Consider the following 20,480-nt stretch of genomic DNA (forward strand, 5'->3'; position numbering starts at 1 on the left):
GTCCTTCTTTGTCCCTTTTAATAGTCCTTATTTTAAAGTCTATTTTGTCTGATATGAGAATTGCTACTCCAGCTTTCTTTTGGTTTCCATTTGCATGGAATATCTTTTTCCATCCCCCTACTTTCAGTCTGTATGTGTCTCTAGTTCTGAAGTGGGTCTCTTGTAGACAGCATATATAAGGGTCTTGTTTTTGTATCCATTCAGCCAATCTGTGTCTTTTGGTGGGAGCATTTAGTCCATTTACATTTAAGGTAATTATCGATATGTATGTTCCTATTTCCATTTTATATATTGTTTTGGGTTCGCTACTATAGGTCATTTCCTTCTCTTGTGTTTCGTGTCTAGAGAAGTTCCTTTAGCATTTGTTGTAAAGCTGGTTTGGTGGTGCTGAACTCTCTCAGCTTTTGCTTGTCTGTAAAGGTTTTAATTTCTCCATCAAATGTGAATGAGATCCTTGCTGGGTAGAGTAGTCTTGGTTTCAGGCTATTCTCCTTCATCACTTTCAGTATGTCCTGCCACTCCCTTCTGGCTTGTAGGGTTTCTGCTGAGAGATCAGCTGTTAACCTTATGGGGATTCCCTTGTGTGTTATTTGTTGTTTTTCCCTTGCTGCTTTTAATATGCTTTCTTTGTATTTAATTTTTGACAGTTTGATTAATATGTGTCTTGGCGTGTTTCTCCTTGTATTTATCCTGTATGGGACCCTCTGTGCTTCCTGGACTTGATTAACTATTTCCTTTCCCATATTAGGGAAGTTTTCAACTATAATCTCTTCTAATATTTTCTCAGTCCCTTTCTTTCTTTCTTCTTCTTCTGGAACACCTATAATTCGAATGTTGGTGCGTTTCATGTTGTCCCAGAGGTCTCTGAGACTGTCCTCAGTTCTTTTCATTCTTTTTTCTTTATTCTGCTCTGCAGTAGTTATTTCCACTACTTTATCTTCCAGGTCACTTATCCGTTCTTCTGCCTCAGTTATTCTGCTATTGATCCTATCTAGAGTGATTTTAATTTCATTTATTGCATTGTTCATCGTTGCTTGTTTCATCTTTAGTTCTTGTAGGTCCTTGTTAACTGTTTCTTGCATTTTGTCCATTCTACTTCCAAGATTTCGGATCATCCTTACTATCATTATTCTGAATTCTTTTTCAGGTAGATTGCCTATTTCCTCTTCATTTGTTAGGTCTGGTGGGTTTTTATCTTGCTCCTTCATCTGCTGTGTGTTTTTCTGTCTTCTCATTTTGCTTATCTTACTGTGTTTGGGGTCTCCTTTTTGCAGGCTGCAGGTTCGTAGTTCCCGTTGTTTTTGATGTCTGTCTCCAGTGGCTAAGGTTGTTTCAGTGGGTTGTGTAGGCTTCCTGGTGGAGGGGACTAGTGCCTGTGTTGTGCTGGATGAGGCTGGATCTTGTCTCTCTAGTGGGCAGGTTCACGTCTGGTGGTGTGTTTTGGGGTGTCTGAGGCCTTATTATGATTTTAGGCAGCCTCTCTGCTAATGGGTGGGGTTGTGTTCCTGTTTTGCTAGTTGTTTGGCATAGGTTGTCCAGCACTGTGGCTTGCTGGTCGTTGAGTGAAGCTGGGTGCTGGTGTTAAGATGGAGGTCTCTGGGAGATTTCCACCGTTTAATATTATGTGGAGCTGGGAGGTCTCTTGTTGACCAGTGTCCTGAAGTTGGCTCTCCTACCTCAGAGGCAGAGCCCTGACTCCTGGCTGGAGCACCAAGAGCCTTTCATCCACACAGCTCAGAATAAAAGGGAGAAAAAGTAGGGAGAATTAGTAGAAGTATGAGTAAAGAAAGAGGGAAAGGAGGAAAGGAAGGAAGGAAGAAAGAAGCAAAGAAGGAAAGAAAGGAGGGAGGGAGGGAGGGAGGAAGGAAGGAAGGAGGGAAAGAAGGAAAAAAAGACAGAAAGAAAGATGATACAGTAAAAATAAAATAAAGTATAATATAGTTATTGAATTAAAAAATATTTAGAAAAAAAAAAAAGGGACGGATAGAACCTTAGGACAAATGTTGGAAGCAAAGCTATACAGAGAAAATCTTACACAGAAGCATACACATACACCTTCACAAGAAGAGGTAAAGGGGGAAAAATCATAAATCCTGCTCCCTGAGACCACCTCCTCAATTTGGGGTGATTCGTTGTCTAAAGGAGGGAGGGAAGGAAGGAAAGAAAGAAAGAACGAAGGTAAAGTATAATAAAGTTATTACAATTAAACTTAATTATTAAGAAAAAGAATTTTTTAAAAAAAAGTCATGGACGGATAGAGCCCTAGGACAAATGGTGGAAGCTAGAGTATACAGACTAGATGTCACACAGAAGCATACACGTACACATTCACAAAAAGAGGAAAAGGGAAAAAAATCATAGATCTCGCTCCTAAATTCCACCTCTTCAATTTGGGATCATTCCTTGTCTATTCAGGTATTCCACAGATGCAGGGTATATCAAGTTGATTGTGGAGCTTTAATCCGCTGCTTCTGTGGCTGCTGGGAGAGATTTCCCTTTCTCTTCTTTGTTCTCACAGCTCACAGGAGCTCAGCTTTGGATTTGGCCCTGCCTCTGCGTGTGGGTCGCTGGAGGGCGTCTGTTTTTTCGCTCAGACAGGACGGGGTTAAAGGAGCCGCTGATTCGGGGCCTCCGGCTCACTCAGGCCGGGGGTTGGGGGATGGGGGAAGGAGGGGCACTGCGTGCGGGGCCAGCCTGCGGCGGCAGAGGCAGCGTGACGTTGCGGCAGAGGCCGGCGTGACGTTGCACCAGCCTGAGGCCCGCCGTGCGCTGTCCCGGGGAAGTTGTCCCTGGATCCCGGGAACCTGGCAGTGGCGGGCTGCACAGGCTCCGCGGAAGAGGGGTGTGGAGAGTGACCTGTGCTCGCACACAGGCCCCTTGGTGGCGGCAGCAGCAGCCTTAGCGTCTCCCGCCCGTCTCTGGGGTCCGCGGTTTTAGCCGCGGCTCGCGCCCGTCTCTGGGGCTCGCGCTTTTAGCCGCGGCTCGCGCCCGTCTCTGGAGTTCCTTTAAGCAGCGCTCTTAAACCCCTCTCCTCGCGCACCAGGAAACAAAGAGGGAAGAAAAAGTCTCTTGCCTCTTCGGCCGGTGCAGGCTTTTCCCCGAACTCCCTCCCGGCTAGTCGTGGTGCACTAACCCCTTCAGGCTATGTTCAAGCCGCCAACCCCAGTCCTCTCCCTGAGCTCCGTCCAAAACCAAAACCCGAGCCTCAGCTCGCAGCCCCGCCCGCCCCAGTGGGTGAGGAGCTTGGGGGTGAAGGAGGAAAAGTTTCCACTAGCACTTAGGAATGCCCGCTCCGCGGGCGGAGACTGCGGGGAGGCAGAGGGGAGTTTCGGGACCGCGGGTCCCGAAACTCCCCCCTCTGCCTCCCGCAGTCTCCGCCCGCGGAGGGGCTTCCTAGTGTGTGGAAACTTTTCCTCCTTCACAGCTCCCTCCCACTGGTGCAGGTGCCGTCCTTATTCTTTTGTCTCTGTTTTTTTCTTTTGCCCTACCCAGTTACGTGGGGGAGTTTCTTGCCTTTTGGGAGGTCTGAGGTCTTCTGCCAGCCTTCAGTAGGAGTTCTGTAGGAGTTGTTCCACGTGTGGATGTATTTCTGGTGTATCCGTGGGGAGGAAGGCGATCTCCGCGTCTTACTCTTCCGCCATCTTCAAGGTCCCCCCCTGCTTAATCCATTTTGACAGTGTATCTTTTACTTGGTGTGTTTAGATCATTTACACATATGTAATTACTGATATGCTTGAATTTATGTTTAGCATTTTATTATTTATATTTATTTTGTTTTTATTCTGTTGTTTTCCCTTTCCTGCCTTCTTTTGAGTTATTTGACTTCTTTTTAGTATTGCTTTTTCTTCTCTAATTTTTTACTATATTTTGTGTTCAGTTTTTTTAGTGATCTCTCTAGGATTGTATTATACATATTAACTTTACAGTTATGTACACTTTACATAGAATTAATATTTTATCACTTTAAATGGAATTTAGAAAACTTGTACCATACAGTCCCTTTACTTTATCCCATTTTTTTTTAGTTGGTATATATATTACACTACACACATTTCAAAACTCACCAATGTTATAATTTTTAAATATAACTGTTATGCATATTTTGCAAAACTTAAGATAAAATATTTTAGTACAGTTAATGAGGTATTTACCATTTCTGTTGTTTTTCCTTCATTTCTGAAATTCTTTCCACCTAAAGTTTTCTTCTTATTGAAGAACTTTCTTTAATATTTCTTTCAGAGTAAGTCTTTTGATAACAGATTCTCCTTGTTTTCCTTCATCTGAAAATGTCTTTATTTCACCTTCTATTGTGAGGGATATTTTCTTTTGATATAGAATTTGGGGTTGACAATTACTCTATTTTATCACTTGACAAATGTCTTATTGTCTTCTGGCCTCCAGGGTTTCAGATGAGAAATCCACTGTATTTGAATCATTATTCCCCTGTAGATAAAATGTCATTTTTCTTTGGCTGATTTCAAGATTTTTTTCTTTGTCTTTGGTTTTCACCAGTTTGATAATCATGTGTCTAAGTGTGAACTTCCATGAGTTTACCCTTTAAGGGCATTTTTTAAACTGCATTTAATTTGTAAGTTTCTTCCAGCCATTATTTCTTCAAACATTTTTTTTTGCAACAGACTTGCTTCTTCTGGAGCTTCAATAATATAAATAATAAATCTTTTATGTTGTCTAACAGGTCAGTGTCAAATTAATGTTTCAAAGTATCAAGGAACCCTTGTGGGTTACAAGACAATATAAAGCTTTATAGACAAAATAGACCAGAACTGATCCATGATAAATCAAAAGGAAATATATTGAGAGAGATGGAGAAAATATTATTGGTGATTGGAAAACCCTGAAACCACACTGTGAGACTAAAATTGATGATTTCTGTAATTCTTTATAAATCATACTTCTATTTTCAAAAGGTATCTCCAGATAAGCATACTATACTCTAGGTCATAAGGCCAATCATGACAAGGGTGAAGATGTTGGCCTACTCCACAAAACTGGGAGATAAACAAATATATCCTTGGCATCTCATGCCTACCTTCTCTCTTTTTCTGCCCCTTGGCCATCCTCTATCTTGTGCGTTTACCTGCCTGCCAAAGATCCAGGGCACGTCTTTATCTCAGGTTGCTCATGAATTTGGGGCAGCAAGCTGAAATGTTGAAATACAGCTGTCTGTGAGAAACTCAATGTGATACTCTTTTCAGGAAGGTTTGCTTTTAAAATAGTAATTAGCATATAAAAATAATTACTATTGGTAGAATATCATAACTAGCAAATGTGTAATAATTTAGGTTAGAGGCAGATCTTCTGCAATATGTGGGTAAAAACCTAGTCCCCTCGTGTATTACATATAGCTGACCCATTGATATTAGTAATCAATATCTCCCCTTCAAAAAACATTTTTAAAACTGTGCAAAAATTCTATGTTTTCAGAAGAGAATGCAATTAAATAATTACATATATATAATATTTTCTTTAGGAATGTTCAGTGGGTCAGAATCCGTCTCTAATTACCAAGGCAGAAGAGTAGAATGGAGTGAAATAGGTTTATCTCAAAATAAACATGACATTAATGGGGAAGTTCCTCAATGTCATGTGTGCATTAAATTGAGAGCTGATTCAGGAGAATGTAGTTCTTTGATTCCAACTCACAAAGAAAACATCTTCTAGTTAAAGGTATTTTAAACTTGCACTTTAAAAGAAGTTGTCATATGAAGACTAGTTAAGGCAGCTGAAGAAACAGAGAAAATGATTTTGAAGTAGTATAAAAATCTAAGTAAATTCAACCATAAATAATAGAATTAAAATAAAGGAATTTGAGGAGATAAAAACTTAGCAGTTAAACAGGATGGGATAACATTGCGTCTTGCATCCATGGCAAGTAGCCAAGATTTTATTCTTTAGGCCAGCTAGTCTTAAACACTGATTTTATTTCAGCTGCCTAAAAATAAACTAGTTATTTTGATAAATACACATTGGAATCATACTTAAGGGAGAACTAGGTACTAAAGACAACTTTAAAAGGCAAAAATAATGTATTATCAAATAACTTCATAAAATCTCTTAAATTGTCTCTGAATTAGAGTATACATGATGTGTGGGCACCTTATATATTAATTTTTATGAATGCTAAATGCATCAAAGATGGAATAACAAAAAAGGAGAATTGATATGAAGGTGACTGAGCATTCAAACCTTTCTACCATTAAGATAATTATCCATCCATATTAGTGAATACAGACTAGGTTTAAGTATTGGTTCTGGCCCAGTCTTTCTCCTCTTTTCTTCTGGAACTCCAATTATTTGTGTGGTAGTCCTTATTAACATAACTCCTATTTCTCTTAGGCTTTTTTTAGATTTTCAATCCTCTCATCTCTCAGTGCTTTAGTCTAGATATATCCTTCTAGACTACTTTCTAGTATGCTGATTCTTTTTTATTTAAGTCTACTCTTCTCTTAAGGCCATCAATTAGGTTTTTACTTTCAGTCATTATATTTTTCAGTACTAAATTTCTATTTATTCTTTTATATAAGTTCTAGTCCTCTGCTTAAATTCTCCACTTTGTATTTTAATTATTTGAGCATATTTATCACATTTATCTTAATGACTAGGTTTGAACATTTAATTACGTGTGTCTCTGGTGGGTCTGTTTTTATATTTGCTGTTTTATTGGCTTTTGATTAAGTCTTTTTGTATGTTTAATTATGTTTTACTGAATGTCAGACATTAAACATAAAAATCATTTGAGACTGTTTTTTTTTTCTCTAAAAAGAATTTTAAATTTTGTTTCTAGCCTGCATCTAGGCTAAAGACAATAGCAATACCAGATTATCTTAATACAATAAAGGCCTGAGAGAATTTGAGTTCTTTTCATGGCTGTCACACCTTCTCATATGTTTAACCATGTGGAGTCATAATAGAAAGCCAGGTAGATATCAGGGTCCTTCCTGCTTGGTGAGTCCTGAATCCAGTTTTGGTTCTCCCAGCTCCTTGAGTCTGCCAGAAACTCTGCATACCTTCTCAAAATCTCCAACAGTACTTTTAGAATTAGTAAATTCCTGAACAGAAAAAACAAGTACAATTACCAAGCTTACCTCTTTTGCTTTCCTTCCTCTCCCAGATTCTTGTTGTCGGTAACTTTTCAATTCCTTCCAATTTTTTAAGCCTGATTTGCCTGACTTTTTTTTTTTTTTTTTTTTTTTTTGGTACGCGGGCCTCTCACTGTTGTGGCCTCTCCTGTTGCGGAGCACAGGCTCCGGACGCGCAGGCTCAGCGGCCATGGCTCACGGGCCCAGCCGCTCCGCGGCATGTGGGATCTTCCCAGATCAGGGCATGAACCCGCGTCCCCTGCACTGGCAGGCAGACTCTCAACCACTGCACCACCAGGGAAGCCCCCTTGCCTGACTTTTATAATTGTCATCCATAAGAAAGTTTGTCTGAAATAACCCAGTCAACCATTGCTGGATTTAGAACTCAATTTAAATTTTATATGTTTACTCTAATGAATGGGGTTTGTGAAGAAGTAGAAAGTAGGGAATAAGGGGATAAACCAAGAGATTAACACAAGTGTAAAGATATAGGGAAAAGATAATGAGGATCTAAAGCAGGATTGTAATGATAAGGATAGGGAAGATCTGAGGGGTTTTAGAAACATTTCAGAAGTAACACTGGCATCCCAAGTAAAAGCCTGAGGTCTTTCCAGAGCTCCTTCTTTTTGGGTTTTGAACTACTGATTGTTTGGATGTGGCCATAAAAGGTATTGGCACTAGGTTCTGCTTTAGATGACACTGGATGATGGTCTTATTAACAGAGAGAGGAAATACGGGAGGATAAATAATATTGGGTAAGGAATTGGAATGAAATAAATTCAGCTTTGGACATACTGCAATTTGAGGTGTCTTGAGCACATACAAATAATGATAGGGAGAATTCTAAAGATTTCCACCCTCCCAAGATTCTTGTCCCCTGATGATTCCACCAAACACTAGTCTATATACTGTTGTGAAGGGACTGTGCAGATATAACTAAGGTTACTATCAGAGATTAAGGTAGAGTGTTTAACCCAGATTATTTAAGTGAGCCCAATATATCGCACAAGCCGTTAAAATCAGAAGAAGAAGGCAGAATAATCTGTCAAAGAGATGCAACAGAAAAGGACATGAGAGAGTTTCCAAGTGTGAGAAGGATTCTTGGTGCCATTGCTGGCTCTGAGATGTAAGTACCCACGTGCATGGATTGGAGTGAGGTTTCTAGGAGCGAAAGGGAACCCCCAGCTAACAGCCAGCAAAGAAGGGGGACTCAGCTGTACAACCATAAGAAACTGGATTCTGCCACCTATCTGAAGGAACTTGCAAGTGGAATTTTCCCCAGAGCTTCCAGAGAGGAACACAACCTGCCAACCACTTCATTTCAGTTTTGTGAGACCCAAAGTAGAGGCAAAAAATGAACCATGCTGTACCCAAAACTGACCCATGAAAACTGTGAGATAATAAACGATTGCTGTTTTAAGCTGATAAGTTTGCAATAATTTGTTACAATAGCAATAGAAAACATATACATTACACACACATACATACACCTACCAACACATCTCAAACTCAGGGTAGAAGTACAAGAAGAGGGTGTACTATAGAGTTCTATAGTTCTATTGAGTGAGAGAAGTAATCAATAATATACACTTGGGAAATTTTAAAAAAATGTTTAAAGAGTAAATAGCACAAGAGGATACCAAAGAAATAGAAACCCATAAGGTGTGTTATAGAAGCGAAGAACAGAGAAAATCTTAAGAATGAGGGAATGAACAGCAATACAGCACTGTAAGATGCCACAGAAGGGAAGAATTCTTAACAAGGAATGTTACTATACTATACCTCTTTTTTGCTAAATTATTTTGTAAATGGCTGCTTTTTCCCTTATTCTTATAATATCACCCTATTAGATTGTGGTATGAGTTGTGTCACATACCATCTTTCACACTCTTCAACAGCGCTAAGAAGATCAGAACCAAAAATGGAGTCCATTTCTAGGAAATATAAGGCTTTGATGTCAGTTAGGGTCCTCCAAAAAGCAGAGGCCAAAATAGAATTAGCCAATGAAAGAGATTTATTAGGAGCAATGCTTATGAAGATAAAGGGAAGGGGAAGGAGTAGGCAGGGAGATTCTTCAGACCCTGATGCAGGTCTGGACCCTGGGAAAGGAGAGAGGAGAGAAAAGAAGGTTGAGTAGTAAGAGCCTCAGGCTGTGAGGAGGTTCCGAGAAAGTCTCAGTCCAGACGAGGGGAAGCACAGAATAAAGACTACTCATCAGAGGCATGTCATATTGGCAGAAATGGTGCACTTCTTGTATCCCCTCCAAGTTTAATCATTAGCTTTGAGCAACTCAGGGTGAGTGTGGGCTTGGAGAGAACACTGTAGTGCATCCAAAGATGTGGCAGCTGGAAGCTATCTGCCAACTATGCTCTTCACAGCAGATTCTCTTAAAGGCATGTCTGAGCAGCCCTACCCAGGGCCACCACAAACCATACAGCATGCATTTACTGCATAAATGTTTATTAAGAATTACTCCCCTACCTTGTTTCACTTTTCTTATCTTGTTATTTTGTGGATATGTATTTGTATAAGAGTGCTTCAAAATATTACTGTAATAAAGCAGATTATAAAATACTTTTACCTGGAGGACTAAACTAAAAAGTAAGATTCCAAAAATAAATGCTGGACTATATTAGAAATAGAGTGGATATTGTTCTGCTTTATTGGATAGTTTATTAAACCCCTTAACTTTTGATTATACTTGTTTTTATCCAAGTCTAATATTTTCAGAGTCAGCGTGTTACTTTATTCACATGATTTCCGACATTGAGGAAGGCCAACACGTGTTTCCTTCCCTTTGCATCTATTGCCTGATGCCTGAAGTTACACAACCAGATTAGCGATATATTCTTGCACACTTCATGTTTTCTCTTGCCTCTCCCTGGAGTACCCTACGACCGTTCCTTCTCTGCTTTTACCACCTATCTTTCAAGAATTAGTTCAGGCATCATCATCTCTAGGAAGCGCCTCCACATACCCTTTCTCTGCATCTATAATTCCTCAACTATATATCTGTCATATCGCTTATCCCACAGTGTTATCATGATTGTTTGAGACCCTTGGGCAGAGACCTTCCTTGTGTTTTATCATTATTCCTTACAATTAGCACTTCGTATGGAATAAAATAGGTACACAGTATGTGTTTGTTAAGTGAAAAACTTAAATTCCACTAAAATATATATAACCACAGGTGTGTTTAGCACTTCACATAGTCATTTCCACTTGAAGATGATTAAAAGATAGAAGTAGGTTTTGACTGGGGTAGGGAATAGTCTGGGCGCCAGTGATAAGGACAGTGCTACTGAAGAAGGTTTTTAAAAAGCCGTCCTCTAAGATAATAGAAAGTGTTCAGAATTGGAAACCTGATACTAAGTTACTTACGCAAAAGAAACTCAAGATTTTTCACAAAGCTGGCCCAGGGATAGGTGCATTTTAATTTCAATATGCTACCTTAGCCCAAGTGAATTGATTTGGTAAACTAAGTTTTTTCAGCCATCAGAAAAGGTAAATGACATTCAGACATCTGCTTGAAGGAAAAAAAAATTTCCTCTTGGTCTCCTACAGATGTGTCCTTAAGAATGGCACATTAGTTAAAATCCAGGAGCAAATAAATCAATACCAAATGTGAAGTGGCACTTAAAGGTTTATCTCATTGCCAGTTCTCTTTTAGACCTGGCTTGATTTCTTTCAACAGCAGACCCTCTGGGACTCTACTACTCTGCATGGTTGTCTTGGTGGTTTCTCCTCTGGAACATTTACTGACCTTTTGAGAATATTCCTAACTCCTCTTGTTTCTATAGTCTCTGTTTCCAGGACTCTGTTCAGGTTGAATGAGAGCTAGGCTTGAAGGATGATATATCTCTGCCTTATGTAATACTCCACTTAGCCACTGGCATAATCATTATGTTCTAAAAATTAATGATGAGGATTATGACATGCTAGAGATTTTACAAATACACTTATTCTGAGTGATAGCTGTGAATATACCTTTTTTCTCTTATAATGAGCTTAAGATACTTAACTGTGGAAAACTTATTGTAAGAGGGAAAAGCAGACTACCTTTCTTTATGCTTTGCAGACCTTACCCCTCTGCTTAAAACCTTTGCACTGCAAAATGAATGAACTTTAAATGTTGTCATGGTCTGTAAGATCTTACATGATCTGGATGTAATCTGTCTTTATGACTTCTGCTCTTCACATTCTTCCCTTGTTCCCTGGCCCCAGTAGACTTCCCTTTGATACAGACCCATTTGGGCCCTTCCTGCCATAGGAACTTTATATATGATAATGGTCCCTATCTTCCCAGGTCTTCATGTATCTGTTTCCTTTCCATTCAATCTCAGTTTAAATGTCATCTTCTTACAAAGGCCTACTTTGCCCATCATAGATAAAGCATACCCCTCCCCCACTGTCTATTCTATTTTATTTGCTCTAAAACACTCTGAAGTTACTTAGTCTGTTGACACTGAAGGGGAGAATATGCCACTCCAAAATATGCCATTTTGGCATATTGATTATTTTGAATTAAATTTACTTGAGAAATAGCTGGTGTAAGAAGGACATTCTGATTCTCTTTTATCCCCTTGAAAGCAGGAAGTAAATTTTCCATGTGATAGGTACCTTCCCTGTACCAGGAGGTAAAGAGATAATCCTTATTACTAGAGATAGGGAATTTAGGAACAAGAAGGCCATATAAACAAATCTTGTTACTTCTTCACTCATTTACTACCCCAAGCCCAAACCTCTTTATCTTGTCAATTCTTCACAAATTAATTGTTTCTTTGTCTAGAAGGTCTAAAAGCTTCCTGCTTTGGTCATTTCTTGGAGTCTCATATTTTTATGAGATTCCTATATGCGTGAAATTAAATTTGTTAATCTGTCTTATGTCAATTTAATTATTAGACTGACCAAAGAAACTAGATGGGAAGAAGGGAAAAATTTTCTGCCCCTACAGATCCATGAGGGCATGGGCTTCATTGGTTTGTTTATGGAAAAACAGACAACTTGGTGGCACATATCAACAGGCTTATATATGATGCTCACCTTCAAGTCCAGCTCTTTGAAAGTGCCAAGATTAGCTTTGATTGAACAGTCTTTGATGAAATGACCACTCCTGAATCAAATATTGAGGTCAGGAGAGTGAAACACAAATGAATCAAGCTTGGATTACATGCCTTCTGCATGTAAAGAGTAGAACAAACCGTGATAGCAAAGACTGAGAATGTGAACAAGGGTGATTTTCCAGAGAAAATGAGGGTAATTTTTTTGAAAAAAAAAAAAAGAGAAAGAGAGAGAAATAAAGACTTAGAAGTTGAAAGCAACAGCTGCCCACTACAAGCAATAGAAATTGATATCATTACTTTAAAGGGCTACAAGGCATTCCTCAGTGTAGACGAATCCTAATTTAGTTAACTAATTCCCCGTGGATGGACATTTTTAGGTTGCTTGCAAAATGTTGTGATGAACACCATTGTTATATCATTGATTATATCAGGATAATTCCTAAAAGTGAAATTGCTGGGCTCTAGTGTACACATTAAATGTTTGTTTTAGAAAAGTACTATTAAATGAAAATAAGTTTCATTGTGGAAACTCATTCCTCTTGTTATAACAGTACTGTCCAATACAAATATACTGTCAGCCACATATGTAGTATAAATTTTCTAATAGCCATCTTAAAAAAGTAAAAAGAAATATGTGAACTTAATTTTTAAAATGTATATTATTTAACCCAATATATCAATAAGACTGTCATTTCAACATGTAATCAGTATAAAAATTTATTCATGAGACATTTTACATCTTTTCCTCACATTAAGTCTTTGCGATCCGGTGTGCATTTTACACTTACAAAACATCTCAATTAGAACTAATACTCAGTGGCCACATAAAATTAGTAACTACCTCATTGGAGAGAACAGCTCTAGAGTGTTCTAGTTCTAGTAAGCACACAGAAAGTTTTACACACCTACGTGCTCTGAGACTAGTGTCTGGATGATTATTTAAAGCTAGCTCTAACTGAACCTAGTACAAATCACGCATTAATAAGACTGTCCATCTGGTGAACTACAGTAATCTGGCAACAGAGTGGTCAATTCTGTAATGATCACAGAGAATTCATCAGACTTTGGGGAGTCTGGATGAAATATGCTTTTAGACTATACAAATCTTTTTACTCTGATTTCAGGAAAGGGTCTAATATGTACTCAGTGCTTACTTAGAGCTGTGTTCTGTATTCATTTGTTCCTCACAGGATGTGAATTAGATACACTTGCTACACCCATTTTGCAGATAAAAAAACTGAGGCCCAAAGAAATTAGTTTCATAGCTAGCAACTGGTGGAACTGGAATTGAAACCTCTGACTTCTAACTCCAATATCCATATCCACTAGCTCTGTTTCGTTTTATTCTCACTGTACCATACATGCTGATACAACAGCCTTTGACTAATAGTTAATTTCTTGTGCACACTGACACAGTGAGTCGGTGCCCTAAAATTTTAGATGTTAATAGTCTAGTCATCAAAGTTATATTCCCTTTTGAAAATTGGCATTTAGGAATTTAACTTACCTATTGATGTAATAAAATGGCTAACAAGTCAGTCCCAAGACCCTGATCAACTTGGCTTATGCAAAAAAATTAAAAAATAAAAAAGGTTATCTAAATTTGAAGACCAAATCCTGAATCCTGGAGATTCCATGTGACCCAACCTGAATAGCCAGATTCTCCCCCTTTTTATGGTCTCTTCATCTCATCTTTCAGATGATTCTATTTAGTCCTTTAGGAAAAAATTGCCCTGGGAAAATAAGAAAGCATCCATCATTTTAATGTGACAGGTAGAAAAGTAGCTCAGGACCAGAACAGAAATCATTTAATTGTTCTTGAATGCTTGGGAGATACCACTAAGCTTCCAAAAAGTGCCTGGGAGAGTATGTGATAAACATGTTGTTGGAATGTGCATTATCTTATTCCAATTCCCAAATCTAGCTGGAGACACAATATTCAGACCAAAAAAACAAAAAACAAAAAAACGTCAACAGCCTGAAAATTTAAAGGTTTTCATTTTCTTTGCTATTAGTGATTTTGAGGCTTCAATTAGAAATCTCTCTGCTTAAAACAGATTTGACCTTGACAAATGCACATCTTTCTCATTGGTCAAATGAACATATCACCTAAATTTGAAAACATGCTTGGGTACTCATTAATTGTCCACTTAAAATTTGGAGGCTGTCTTTGTAATGGAAGTGTTAAATTTAATTAAATAAGGTGGCTATTAGACTAAGGTGGTTCTAATGCCTTAACAGCCTAATAAGTAAACCAAAGCCTTTACCTGCAAATGCCTCAAGGTCAAGAAAGTGAAACTGAGGACAACCAATCACAAACAGCCAACTAGGCTTTACCAAATAAGGAAGTGGTTTAAACTGTTAACCAATCAAATACTTTCATTACTTTGCTTCTGCGTCTTCTCTATAAAAGTTTTGTCACTAGTACCTGGTTGGTGGAGTGCTCCTAACCACTCCAGTGCTCAAATAAACTCTTAAAATTTTAATATGCCTTAGTTTATTTTTTAATAGAAGCATAGAGAGAACCCATGAAATGATTTCCTGAAGCACTTAAGTCGGAGGCACTTACAAGATCTTCAGCAAATGTGTTTATGTGTCTGTCAGCTTGTGGTACTAGAGTGGGGCAATAGGGTAAAAAAAAAAGATATTTTTCCTACTAAGAAGCCAGAAGAGGAGCATTGCTATGTACAGTATTTACAAACCCAGACAGTGATCACCACATTCAAAGACAGTTTATGGTAAGTAAATGCAAGGTTGAGCTGAGACTTAAGGATTTAGAAGTTTTAAGTCGCAGACAAAATAACTCTTTCTTTCAAGGGAATGTTTTGTTGAAATGCTTGCAATATATTCACCAGAAGTAAAAAGATGGTCTAATAGACTTTTATAGAATCTCAGAAGTGTTGCTCAGGGGAGGAAGATCTGTCCTTCTTCAACCTGCTTTGGAGTCCTAACAGCATGGTAGTGATGGTGGGGTGGTGGTGGGGCAGGTAAACCTGCCTGAGACCAGGGTCTGTGTTCCTCTGGTTTGTCACTGTATTCTTAAGGTGTGGCACTGGCAGAGCATTATGTAAATGATGCTGAATAAATGAGAGACTTTGTCTCATTGATCAGAAGTTTCTCTCATCAATCAGTTGTGGTTTGGCCACACAGCTGGTCTTAAGTGGACCTCTTGGTAGGCTACTATAAAGGAAATTTAGGGAGAGTCAAAGCAGATGAACTTAATGTCATTTTTAATCTTGAGAGACTACAATTTTAAGATCTTTCAAAGACTTGCGGTTTGATGGGCATGATGGATCAAAATGCTTAGTTTCTTAGTCCTAGGAACACCACCCCTCTGATGGAATTTGAAGAGAAACATTTACAAGGACTGCTCTATCCCTTCAGATATGGGCTGGAGCACAGGGTTTGTCTGACACAAATTGAAAATCAGGGCCTCCAAACAATTTTGGAAAACAATTTTCATTATATGAGGATCAGAAATGACCTCATCAAAGTGTTGAAGGACTTCTCTCAAGGCTTGTAAGCTCCATGGAAACCATCTGAATCTGGGGGAAGCATGTGGGGGGCTCCTTTTCTGGCTCCTCTGAGACCCTCGCTCTCTCACCACAGACATGGAGGTAATGACACTTGCCACCTTGCCTTCATTAGTATAATAGCTTTAATGATTTGATTTACTCCTGTAAAAGGTGCTACATAAACGCAAATGATCACCAAGAATGATAATTAACAGTCTTCAGCTACAAACCTCTCCCACCTAAAGTCCATATATCAGAGAATGAGAAATGTAGACACTGTCCCCTCTTTGTGCTAAATATGGTGACAGGCATTCGTAAAAGCTGTGCCTTTCTCTGGTTCCATAGCCTAAGTATGTTTGCTGACTGAGGGAGATACTGATATAATTTATCTTTCATAAGAGTTCAGTGCTAGGGTGGCAAGGTGCTGCATTCAATATGGGGGGTGAGGGGGAAGGTGGGAGCAGGGAAGCTATTTCCAGGTAGGAAAACATGAAGTCCCCAAACCCTAAGTGTATTTAATAAAGAGAGATTTATCATGATTTGTACCCTGCCAGCATTGTACACAAATAGCTTTACAAGATGAGAAAAGTACCAAAACAGGGCCTGAACATCTCAGGTTTAAAAATGTAGCTCAACCCATGCGCATTGCTTTGCACGGCCCTGACCAATTATCAGATGCTGCTTATTGACACCATTGATTATTTCCATGAAATAAACAATCTGATTAAATAGCAAAAGCTTCAAGCCTCTTGATTTAAATCTGGAAGGAAGAGGAAAGTTTTGTTCCTAGAAATGTAGTTCATTTGCCCATTAAAGTTAATCTGCCTAATCTGTTACATTATAAAAAACAAAACAAGCTAAGATGAAGGATGAGGGTGGTCAAGCTTTCATTCCTTTAGCAGGTTGACTCTTTTTTTTTTTAAGAGGATACATTTCATGAGGTTTTGATTTTTACAATGTGAGCTGCAGCACAATCTTTGTTTATCCTACTAACTGATGTATTCTTTTAATAACCCTGTTACTGATGAACATGTGGCAAAGCGCTCTCCTCGGCACAGTACTTAAATAGAGCATCAATTATGAATAAGGAATCTTTGTTGTTAGCTTAGGCCTCTTATCTTTCTCGGTGTGCTTGGGACTGTTATTTTTACCTTCTTTGGAGATTTCTTCTGACTTCTTGCAGTGTCACAAGGTGATCTAATCTTAAATGCTTGCCTTCTCTTTGCAGCCCATTCTAGCTTTATAGCTTGGGTCTTTCATCTATTTCTTGATCCAAGATCAGGTGTTTCATTCATTCATAGATAATTTACTTCTACTGGTTATTTGAGTTTTTCAAGCTCAAAACGCCAATTGAAGTGAAAAGTTCAGAAAAAAAGAGACTCAAGTACTTTGGGGTCTAAGACATTTAAGGTTCCTCCCAGGCGGTTAACTCTACAGTTCAAGGTGAGAAGATTTGCAAAGTTAGAAAGGCTGGTAAATTCATGAATTGACTTCCGAAGTCACATGTAATTTGCTTTTTAAGAAGAAGAAGAGCATTAGAAATTTGGGTTCAAAATAGAATACATACAATGAGAGAATTCAGTCCTGAACTTTTTCTTGTATTTTTCCATGCAAATAAGGCAGTTGGAGTGGAAAATAGGAGAAATTAACCCTGCAGTCAACTAACGGTAAAGCTTAACATATAAGAGACAATATTTTAAGAGCATATTTTAAAGCAGTCTAACTCCAGTAACAGGATTAGAGTCATTTGAATCCTCAGCAAACTTTCAAAATTTGCGGCTTTGTTTTGGTTTCCTTCTCTCTTTTCATTCTTTACTTCTTATTTTCATTCTGGTGCTACCTTTGCTTCACCCATATTTTAACTGTTCAAACCTCAGCTGGCAACCTAACATCCCATTATGCCCCCTCTTTCCCCATACCATTCAAAATTACTTTCTTTTTAAGGTAATTTCAGCTAGGTGTTAGGAGAAAAATAATCTGAAGAAATTTCCCTTTACCAGGCCATTTGTGAAAAATGTACACAGGAGAGAAAAAAAGTTTAAAGCAACAATATCCTAAAAGTGATGTGATGGTTATTTACTGGTTTCACCCACTCTGAGCAACAGAATCTTAACTTTAATGGTTAGATAGGGTCTCCTCAGTGAGACAATTTATATGTAACAGAAACAGCAAATAAATTCATCTTATTAGGCTAATTCAGGTTGATAGTGCTGCTTGAAGCACTGTGTTAAGAAAGTTTACAAAGCAAAGTCAAGATGTAGTAAGAAAGAACAGTTCAAATGATTAGAGCTTTCTTCCATAGATGAGAGATGTGAGAATGGTAGTCCTAAGGCCAAACCTTTACCATTCCTAATATATTGAACTATACTAATGGAACCTATGCTTTAAAGCAGTTGAAACAATTCAATGAAATAATACTTAGAAAATACTTAGCATGATCATCCTCACCTCTAGCTGAGATTTTGATTTAGTACGTCTGAAGGGATTAAAACAACACAGCAACAACAGCAACAGTGACATCAATAGCAAATGACTAGATGAAAATGACTTTCCACTGGGATTGAGACCCATTGGCTTTACCCATAGTAGGCCATCCATATATATTAACTGTTATTATTATTATTAAAATGGAGAAGCATTTCCCAAAAGTTGTGCTATGAACACCAGAGCATTAAATTATGTATGAAAATGAAAATTGCAGTTATATGTGTGTGGAAATGCTGCATAGTCTGTTCCCTCCTTTAAAACTAAAAGGCGCTTTACTTATTGAAAAAGTTGAGAAGTCCTTTAGTAAATAAATTTATTTTCCAAGTTTTTGTGAATTCATACCTTTATCCTTAACCATCTATTGACATTCATTGAAAGTAGAATTTGGAAGAATATATTCTGAGTACAGTTCTTAAAGGTTTAACTTAAGCAGGAGTACACGAAACAAACTACACATAATATATAATTGTGTTCTGTATAATTTCTTATTTTGCAATAGTACATAACTGTTCCTCTGACCAGATCAGCTGCAGTAATATGAAACATGATGGAAGTCATTTCTGCTATAAAAAGGCAACAGAAAACCTCTTTTTTGACTGAACCCAATTACCATCCCAATTTTCACTTCTTTTTTGTTCCATATTTCCAGCATAGCTTGTCCTATGCTCATATGCTTTATTTTTTAATTTATTTTTGAAATTAATTTTTATTAGCGTATAGTTGATTTACAGTGTTGTGTTTCTGCTGTACAGCAAAGTGAATCAGTTATACACATATGTATATCTACTCTTTTTTAGATTCTTTTCCCATATAGGTCATTACAGACTACTGAGTTCCCTGTGCTATACAGTAGGTTGTTATTAGTTATCTATTTTATATATAGTAGTATGTATATGACAATCCCAATCTCCCAAGTAATTACTCCCTCCCCAACTCCCTTTCCCTCTTGGTAACCAAAAGTTTGTTTTCTACATCCATGAATCTATTTCTATTTTGTAAATAAGTTCATTTGTACCATTTTTTTTACATATAAGTGATATCATGTGATATCTGTCTAACTTACTTCACTCAGTATGACATTCTGTAGGTGCATCCATGTCACAGCAAGGAGCTAGATTTTTTTTAAATCCCAATTTTCTATGCCTCTGGACAGCATATCTCCTTAGAAGAGTTGCCTATACTTGCTGTGTTATGGACTGAATTGTCTCCACAAAAATCCTGTGTTGAAGCCCTAATCCCCAGTATCTCAGGATGTGACTGTATTTAGAGATAGGACCTCTAACGAAGTGATTAAGTTAAAACAAGTTCATTAGAGTGGGCCCTAATCCAATCTGACAGATGGCCTTATTTATAAGAGGAAATTTGGGTACACGGAGATACCAGGTGTAATGCACAGAGGAAAGACACTGTGGAGCACAGTGAAAAGGCAGCTATTTGCAGGCCAAGCAGAGAGGGCTCAGAAGAAACCTAGCCTACTGACACCTTGATCTTGGGCTTCCAGCCTCCAGAACTCTGAGAAAATAAGTTTCTGTTGTTTAAGCCACTCAGTCTCTGGTATTTTATTATGGCAGCCCTAGCAAACATGCTGCCTACAATATGTCTACCTTGTCTTCTCTTGAATCTGCTCCATTTAGGTGTTTGACCTCACCATTTTTCCCAAACAGCACATCTGAGGGCACCACAGCATTTGACGCAGTTGATTACTCCCTCTGTTTTGGAAAGTATTTTCCACTTGGCTTCTAGGACATCACACTCTCCTGGTTTTTCTCCTATATCACTGTCACTGTCATTGACCAGCCTTCTCACTCTTCATTCTGTTTTTCCCTCATCTCCCTGACCTCTTGCTCTCTGGGACTCCTTATTGCTCTTCCTTCTATTTTTCTTACCCAGAACTATTATTATCAAACACCTACCTTATATATTTATCATCATTGTCTGATTCCCTCCCCAGGAATGTGCGAGATTTTTGTTTCTTTTAGCCACTGATATATCATCAACATCTAGGACAGTGCCTGGCACATACTAAGTAGGTTTAACAAATGCTTTTTGAATAAATAAATTGGATACAACCAATTAATTCACTTAGGAAAATGGTCTATTTCTTTCCTCATTGTCATTTTCTGATGTACTCTTGTGTTCCACTCTGTTTGGAAGCACTAGAGGTTCATTTCTGCAGCACTTTAGTAAATTCTAGCATTGTCTAGTGGTCAAGGGTATAGGCTCCAGACCTGGACTCTGCCTTTACTGGTTGTGATAACACAGGCACATTTAGCCTGATGCCTCAAATTTGAACAAAAGCTAATGATTATTTCACC

Source organism: Phocoena phocoena, chromosome 1 (assembly GCF_963924675.1).
Source record: "Phocoena phocoena chromosome 1, mPhoPho1.1, whole genome shotgun sequence".
Lineage (NCBI taxonomy): Eukaryota > Metazoa > Chordata > Mammalia > Artiodactyla > Phocoenidae > Phocoena > Phocoena phocoena.